Source organism: Lepisma saccharinum, chromosome 23, assembly GCF_977018435.1.
Source record: "Lepisma saccharinum chromosome 23, izLepSacc3.1, whole genome shotgun sequence".
Taxonomy (NCBI): Eukaryota; Metazoa; Arthropoda; class Insecta; order Zygentoma; family Lepismatidae; genus Lepisma; species Lepisma saccharinum.
Window position 1 is genome coordinate 27241968 of NC_139251.1, and position 9823 is coordinate 27251790.

A 9823-nucleotide genomic window follows, 5' to 3' on the forward strand; every position below is an offset into this window, starting at 1 on the left:
TTTTTCTACGCCATCGGAAGTTTGGCATTCTCAAGAGAACAAGTAAAAAAATACACCCATAAGCGTAATGTTAAGTTTTCCCCCCCTCCTACAACCATCCAGCGCACAGGCCTCTTTCTCCAGCTCGCCGCGAGGAAAGGTCTGTGGGGTTTAGGGTCCTCGCGACTAGCTGGACGTGGAAACTGTCCCTCGGGGCCTTAACGTCTCTTTCCTTTCATTTTTAGCTAAATCGCCACGATGTGAATGAATGATGTTTGGATGAAATTAATTAAGAAAACCTTCAAAGGAACACCCATCCCAGTCCGATACTCGAACCCGAAACCAGCGGTAGCGAGATCGTAAGTTGATCGTTTAATCGCTGGGCCATCTAAGTGGCTGATACATCAGGAATGAATGAATGAATGAATTAATTAAAATTTTTGGCTGCGTCGGCATATAGCCTATGGACATTTTGCATCCTTCTCAATGCATACGGAAAATATCCCCTTATTCAAAATCCTTACCTGAGAGTTTAAAAGTGGTATAAAAAGTCCCTTGATGAGACCAGCACAGGACAAACACATTGAAAAACTAAACTCAGACTCAGTGGAAGAAGCCCGATTTCTAGAAAAGCTTAAAACAGTAGTTAAAAGTCTGACGTCATCAAGAAAATCATTGGAAGCATATTATTCCATAATGTATGTTCAGGTGGAATAAATGTTGATTTTAAATTAGTAGATCGTATGAATAAACTTCCACCTAGAATAAACACTTCCTGTGGATCGTTTACTTGACAGTATATCTAGGTACACGATATATCAGTAATACTCAGCCTTATGACAGCAGTTTAGGTCACGTCAAAGAGAAAGTTATGGTACCACTTACTGGTCTTACGTTTTCTAAACCAAAATTTAACATTAGAACTAATGTTCTATATTTTGCTACTCAAAGCGTTCTTGAAGAGTGGCAGACCTTATCCAGCATACTGGAGATTGTTTTCCGATCAATAAATCAAGTAGATTTGAGTCATCTTCCTGTAACATTCTTTCTTTCAAAATATAAGCACTGAAAAGGTCAGAGATATACTTGTGACACCTTGTTGCTTATGCGTCAGCACCTTAATGTAAGGAAAAGGAAATCTCGGCAATCATTTCCACATTTCTAATAACCATTACCTCTTTCTTCAAGAAAGACTTTTCAGGCTCACAAAGACTCTGCGATAAGTTACCAGTTCCTAGAACAACAATCACAATGTCTGTCATATATTATCTTTATCTTCTTCACAATACAGCAACGTCAAGCCTTAGTCATCAATTAGTAGAATATTATAATAGGAATTCCCTGATTAGGAGAGCAATGTATGCGCTCGAAACGTTGGACGCTAATGCCGACATAACCTGGCTGGTAATCAGAGAACACTTGTTCGTAATATACAGGGTGGCTCAATAAGTCACTTGACACCCTCAGTACAAGGCCACTGCGGCATGGAATTTGAAATTGGCGATGACCAATCGTTATCTGGCCAAGGGGGAACCACATTGACGCCACCCACACGGTCGGCGGCCATCTTGATGTCCGCCATCTTGAATTCAACTTCAGAATTTTAAATGGGAAGGGGGTCGTGCGACATATCAAAATGGGCTAGAATTTCACGAGAAATGCAATGGTGAAGGTTTTTTCGACGTATCTTTAACCAGTAAAAAGTTATGACTGAATTCTTGTACCAATTTGCTCCTTTTCGAGGTGTTAGAAAAATGCCTTAAAATTTGTTTAGCGCTTCGGTAATGCATCGAGATCAAAGTGACGTCTATGAAGAGACGTTCGCATGTCATTGCACAAGATTGTAATCGGATACATCCATGAAGAGCTGTGCATTATGAATGGTTGTCGCGAACAATTTACAGTGTGACGCTTCCATTGAATTAAAAGTCCTTCACAGTGACAAGGCTAATGTTTATGTTCATAAGGAAGTTCATAAACAGAATATTCGATGATTTTTATCTGATAACCCATTTTCGACAGATCAAAGCTGAATGGTTAGTGTTGGTAAGTTAATGGTGTGGCGTGCTGTGTACAACACGATTGGTTAGTCAATTTTCCATCAACGGAACCTTAAATGCTTAGGGCTACTTGGATTTGTTAAATAAACAGTTTTTTCATCCTTGCTTATGGAAGAAGGTACTTTTTACAGAGTTTTTTCAATAGGGAAGAACACCAGAACACTTATTATTATTATTATTATTTATTATTATTATTTATTATTATTAAAGTAGGGTTACAATTAAGCTTACATTTTTTTTACATTGATTCCGAACAACAAAAACAGCTTTTTGCCCTACATGAATTAATATACAGTTATGCTATTTGTTTATAAGTATACATACAATGGAATATTATAAATTTATATAATTGAAAAATATAAGAAATAGACTAAAATAAACATTTTTTTGCAGCTACGTTTTATGAAGGAAGAAATGAGGTAGAATAGGCACAGTGTCAGTATTCATAAATTAATGTCCTAATCTGTTGTTTAAATGTGGCCAAATTTCTCTCCTTTCTGCAATTTACAGGCAGTTGATTCCACGCTTTACTTGCCAGTGATGACAGGGATTTTGATCCGTATCTTGCCTTGTTACATTTTGGTACTCGGATACTGTTGGTGTTGTTGGATCGCAGATTGGGATAATTTCTATTACTAGATATCATTACTTTGTCCTTTAATAAGTGGTGGTGCTTGTTAATTGCCTGGTGAATTTTTAGTAGAAATGCATATTTTCGTCTGGATTCCAGCGTGGGTAATTGGAGTTCTTCTCTGCTTGCACGTGAGGTCGTGTGCGCTGTAGTTCTTATGCTACGAATAGCCCAAATTTGCATTTTCTCTAGTTTCGTGGTGTTATTTCTATTAATCCCATAAAGTACAGAGGAACAGTATTCAAGTAACGGCCTAATAAATGCTTTGTAGAACGCTAATTTGTGGGCAAGGTGTACATATTTGCAGACAAATTGAAACTGCTTGATTTTAGGTGCTGCGCGTGAACACATTCTTTTTACATGTTGTGAAAAGGATAAACTTTTATCTAGGTGCATACCGAGATATTTTAGAGATTCACATGGTTTTATATTGAAATTTCCTATTTTAATGTTGTCAATTAGCGTATTGTTATTATTTTCACTGGATAGTATTAATACTTGCGTCTTAGACTCGTTCACTTTCAACATGTTAGATTGATACCACTCAAGAACTTCGGGCATATTTTCCTCAATATTTGCAATTACTTTTTCTAATTTGCTTGACGCGCAGTACAGGAGGCAGTCATCTGCGTACAAATATAATTCAAACCCAAATTCCCTGTCTGCGATGTCATTCACAAACATGTTAAACAGTTTAGGACCTAGAATAGATCCCTGTGGTACACCGAAAGATACATTTACACGGTTTGAAATCGAGTTGCCTACTTTTGTGTCGATACTCCTATTCCATAAATAACTTTCGATCCAGTTGCATGCAAGGGCAGAGAAATTAAATTGCTGATGTAATTTCTGTATTAATAAATTTGGTTGAACACTGTCGAATGCTTTACTGATATCTAGAGAAATAATGCCAATGTATTGCTTCCCTTTACGATCTAATATATTTCTCCAGTTATGTATCAGTTCGTGCACGAGTAATTCTGTCGAGCGATTTTTTCTAAAAGCAAACTGTCTATCTGTCAGTAGATTGTTAGAATGTAAGTATTGTTCTAATTGCTTGTCTATTACCTTTTCAAGAATCCTGCTTAATGAGGAAGTAATTGATATGGGGCGATAATTATTAACTTGCGTCGGGGACCCCCCTTTAAATATAGGTGTGACCCTTGCGTGTTTCCAAGTGTTAGGAAAGATTCCGCTTTTTAAGGATGAATTAATTATATCTGTGAGAGGTTCGACAATCCATGGGGCGAGTAGATATATTATGCGATTACTTATTTCATTGAAATCTGGACCTTTTCTGACGTTAAGTTTTTGAAGAATTTTCATAACGTCATCACTTGAGACGGGCTTAAAACTGAAGCTGGTTTCTTGATATTTAGCGTCTTTTTCATTTTGTTTGCTACTTTCATTTTTCTTCGCCCTTAAATTGTTAGTGAATGTGTTGGATATTGACTTACCGACGTTAGCAAAGTGGTCATTGAGGACGTTCGACACCCTCGCATCTTCCGTAATTGTTTCATTGTTATGTTCAATAGATGCGATGGATTGGCTTTTGCTATCATTTCCAGTTAAGAACCTGAAAATCTTGAATTTGTTATTGCCTGAATATTTATCGGAATAGATCTGCGTAAGGATATAATTTCTTTTCGCATCTTTTACTGTTTTTGTTACATAGTTCCTTATGGTCTTATATTGTTCCCACGTGTAATTATTATTATTATTTGGACTACGTGCGCGCTTAAACATCCGGTTCTTGAGTGATATCAATCTAAGAATACCGCCAGTGATCCAGGGACGCTTGTTGCCCCTAACACGAAACGTTTTTATTGGCGCATAGACATCCAGAGCTGCGGTTATTAATGACTGCAAATATGTCACCTTATCGTTTATATCCGACATCATTGTTGTTTTGTGAAAGGGTAGATAAGAACAATGATCAACGAACTGTTGTTCAGGGAAATTTTTAAAAGAACGCTTAGTTACGAGTATTCTTGGAGATCTTTGTGGCCTTAGGTTAATTGAGGTGTATATCAGAAAATGATCGCTTAAATCATGCATTACTACGGCGGATTTATCATGCAATTCTTTCTTGTTGGTAAAAATGTGATCTATGAGACTCTCACTCGTGTCGGTGACGCGTGTCGGCAGGCGAACGAGCTGCTTGTACCCCGCTGATTCCATCGTATCGAAAAATGCATTGTCCGCTGCAGTTGGTTTCATGACGTCATGATTTGTATCCCCAACGAGAACCGAAGCGTGGCAAGCCGGAAATGACTGCAAAATATTTTCTAGTTTTTCATTAAAAGTGACGGGGGCCTTGGGATGTCTATATACGCATCCTAGAATTAAAGGTTTGTCATTCTGTTTGAGTTTTAAAGACACCCACAATCCTTCAATGTCTACATCTGACACAGAATATATAAGTTCCGATATTACAGCTGTTTTTACGTAAACAATAATACCTCCCCCTTGCTTAGGATAGTCTCGATCAAGTCTGTACATTTTGAACCCTTCAATTTCAATGTGTTTGTCTGGAATGGAATCATCGAGCCAAGTCTCGGTGATTGCAACGCATGTGAAGTTTATTATATGGGAAGCTGCGATTTCATCTATTTTGTTCTTTAGGCGGTTAATATTGATGTGGCCCACCGTGATATTTTCTGCGTTTTCGGGGAAAGCAAGGTCTTCTACGTGCGGATACAAGTTTGCAAGGAATCTCCGGTTTGCCACGCTCAGCCTGTGTAACGTCACGGGTGGTGGCGGCTCATTGCCAGGCGGGGAGGGAGGAAAACTATTTACAGCCCCAGCATTGTGGTCTCGACCTTGGCCTCGGGGGGAAGGGAGAGAGTGACCATTCTTGCAAATATCAGGGAACATCTTTCAGGGGTGCCCAACGAACTATCTGGCACTGACACTGCACATTGACCTCTTGCCTTCCTACATTTGAAACAACGAAACTCATTATTAATAAAATGACTGAAAAAAATATAATATATGTGAGACAAAAATTAAATTATTTAAAGAAGAAAGGTAAAACTAAAAAATATAAGATTCAGAAGCACATGATTGAAGTGAGTGAATGATTACGGTGGTTAATATATGCAACGAGTGCCAACCGAGGGCAGAGTTTGTCATTTTCCATACTTGTTTAGGTCATCCAGGCTGTCTATTTTAACTGTGGCGTTGTTGTGTAGTGCCAGGATGTTGCCATCCGAAGTCCACACGCGTTGAAAAGTTCCACTATTTCTTACCTGGTGAAACAGCTGCAGGTTTTGCCGGGTGAGGTTTTCCGTGATGGAAACGTGGGGTGCGGAATCCTTCAGGATCTTCTTCTTCTGAAGCACCAACCGACGAGTCCTGTAGGACACGAATCGCACGATCAGCGCCCTGCTCCTCCCGTCGCGTCGCTTCGCTCCCAGGCGGTGGCATCTCTGGATCTGGGATGCATCGACGGGAACCTGCACCTTGTCCCGGAGGATGTCCAGCACCTTCACCTCGCAGTTCTCTCCCTCAGATTCACCCACGCCATGGATCACGAGGTTCAGTCTTCTGTCATATTGTTCGATCGAGTTTATATGCAACTGTAATGTACTCACCGTCGACCTAAGAGCTTTGATTTCGGCATCGTATTTCTCCGTTGTTTTACAAACGGCTTCCTCCACCGCCTCGGCTATCATTTGAGTCAGGGAGCTCTTGATTAGCGACTGAACCTTGTCGCTAACAAAGGCCAGGGCTATCCTCTCGTCCAGATCCCCCAGTTGAGAGTTCAGTTCTTTGGCAACAACCCTTTCCATCGTGCTCTCGATTCTGTTCCATTCACCTTTTGTGATGCCCATGTTGCGCGAAAAATATTAATGCACAAACAATTAAACCTGTTTATAAACTTCCTTATGAACTTAAACATTAGCCTTGTCACTGTGAAGGACTTTTAATTCAATGGAATCGTCACACTGTAAATTGTTCGCGACAACCATTCATAATGCACAGCTCTTCATGGATGTATCCGATTACAATCTTGTGCAATGGCATGCGAACGTCTCTTCATAGACGTCACTTTGATCTCGATGCATTACCGAAGCGCTAAACAAATTTTAAGGCATTTTTCTAACACCTCGAAAAGGAGCAAATTGGTACAAGAATTCAGTCATAACTTTTTACTGGTTAAAGATACGTCGAAAAAACCTTCACCATTGCATTTCTCGTGAAATTCTAGCCCATTTTGATATGTCGCACGACCCCCTTCCTATTTAAAATTCTGAAGTTGAATTCAAGATGGCGGACATCAAGATGGCCGCCGACCGTGTGGGTGGCGTTAATGTGGTTCCCCCTTGGCCAGATAACGATTGGTCATCGCCAATTTCAAATTCCATGCCGCAGTGGCCTTGTACTGAGGGTGTTAAGTGACTTATTGAGCCACCCTGTATTATAAATTATATCAGCATCGAATTTCAGGATGAATAGTCTTGAATGAATATCAATGGCTCTCAAAATGTATACCTACTATTGAGAATAACCAGGGAATATTGGATTTAGTCTGTTATGAAAATTTTCCAAGCCAAGCAAAGTACATTTTATGTATCTCTTGTTAGGATACGACGTCAGGGGTCCCGGGTTCGAATCTCGACCTGGGCATGGATGTTCGTGAGTGTCCATTCATCAATTTCATCATGTCATCGCTCATCCCCATCTTCGCAAATTAGACAAAAGCGACACAAGTAAAATAAAGCAAATCAATCAATCAATATTTGTTAGCTTCAAACAAAGTGCATATAAATGTTTAGATGTGATTGTTGAAACAAACTTCAAATTTGCATCTCGTTTCGTTCAACCCCGACCTGCCTCCAAGGTGACACTTTAAGTTTATTGTGCGCAATGACGTATTTGGAGGTAAGGTTAATGTTTCACTAGAATATGAAACATTGAAACGACAGTGTTGCAATATGCAGATATTAAACACCTGAACAAGAACAATCTCTGTAATAATGTTTACCATCAGTGGCGTGCCCAAGGGCGGTTGGTGGGAGTTATAACCCTCTCTTTTGGCCCAGTATCCTAAAAAAAGAACGTCAATGTAGAAAAATATGACAAAATGAGGGCTGACTACCAAGAAAAAGTATACATAACCCCTCCCTTTCGAAAATCCTGGCACGCCACTGTTTACCATAGCCTATGGAAAGGCGAACGTGGAAGTCATTAGCGGTTGGACGGCAACTTTAAGTTACAAAACCATAGACAAGCAACAGGCGTTTGCGATTAGTTTGTGGCCGACACGAGACTCATGAAGCGATTTACTAAGTTTAATCATATTACATTGTAGATTGTATTGTTTGTTTTACATTTTGTGTTTATACCATAAATGCCACATCAAAAAATTCTTATCGGCCAATAGTTTCTATTTCATATTATGTATAATAAGTACCCGTCAGCATATTCAGTTTATCTGAAGCCAGAAACTGTAAATGTTTTTATTGCTTATGAAGAGGAAAGCAACTGACATCAGTAAATGCAAATTTGTGAACGCGATTAAGTGTGTTCAGTTGTTCGACATTTTTCTATGCGCACAGTGCAACACTAGCGCATAAATTTCGTATTCGTTTCATGATAAATTCATCTTCTACCGTCGTTACATCATCATCCATCTACCCAACCTATATTTTTCTAATAACCATGGTTTTATTATATGAGCATTTCTGGTCACGGCTTTTCCTGTATGTTCTTTTAAGACACTTAAAATTTGGTAACTTAGATTATTTTTCCACCATAAATGCATTTATATGGCATCTGTATTATTATAAGAACAAGATTCTGTATTTATTTTCTGAAAAAGAATGAGCACCGTTGTAAAATTCCTTAGATGTGTACACACGTTATCGAACTCAAATTCAATTCACTTCCCTGTTGCGAAAGTTAGATTCGCGAACAAGTCAATGATAAGGTTTTGCTGTATAATGGAATTTAGTTATAACATATCCAAGTACACCTTTTTCTTGTCAGACTTCCCTAATAGTTTAATGCGTTCTAGTTCAGTTCGAATGGGGCACACATTTCTTGTAGACTTTCAATATACGAAGTGAACTACTAAATAGCTATCAAACTGTGACTTGCTACCTGCTTTTCATTGCATTTGCAGTACTCAGTACTTATACAGGGTGTATCATAAGTAATAGCGCAAACTGACACAATTGAAAGTACACGATAATAGAAGCAAAAAAGTCTCAGTAAACATGGGTCTGCAAACGAGCCGTTTTCGAGGTAACTGCGATTGTATGGTTACAAGCCACCACTGACTTCATTGTTTGTAAACGTCGTTCTAGTTGGTAAAATGCTAATAATACAGTAAGAAAGGTCATTGGAGATCTCATTGCTTTTATTGAACATTCTACTTACTTTAACAAACGTTAGAATGTTACATGTTACAAATTACTGTACACTCGTACCCGTTAAAGGAGGTGTTCAAAGTATCGTCCTTGCATCTGGATGCAATACTGAACGCGATTCAGCATTGAGTTTCGAATTCTTTCGAACACTCCCCGGTTCATTTCGGAATTGGTCACAAGCATGTACAATTATCTGCACTGATTGTATCCATCCTGTTTGATTACAACGCCACCTCTCGGAAATGTTCTGTTTTATAAACGAAGAGCAAACCTTGGAACGCGCAAGGAGTAAAGCATTCGTTGTTTACAAAATGCAATCAGTGACTGCTTCTAACCACACATTCGCACACATTATTAGCATTTTACCAACTAGGACGATGTTTACAAAAAATGAAGTGGGCCTCCCCGATGGCGTAGTGCGTTGTACTTTCGCAGCACCTTCATATGAATGTAAACTGCCAAATATTTTGTTTTAAGGATAATATTACATGTAATAATGCAGTGTTGTCTCGCCGATGGCGCAGTGGTAGCGTCGCCGCCTTGTAATCAAGGGATCCAGGGTTCGATACCCGGTGGAGGCACATAGTGGTTCGCATCCCACTTTAAACTGTAGGTCCAGTCCCGATTAACCTTGCTGTGCATAAAGTGACCTTAAAACACCAAATCAATCAATGAATCAAGCAAACAATGAAGTCAATGGAGGCTTGTAACCACACATTCGCAATTATCTCGAAAACGGTGGCCATGCTTACTGAGGCTTTCTTGCTTTTATTTTC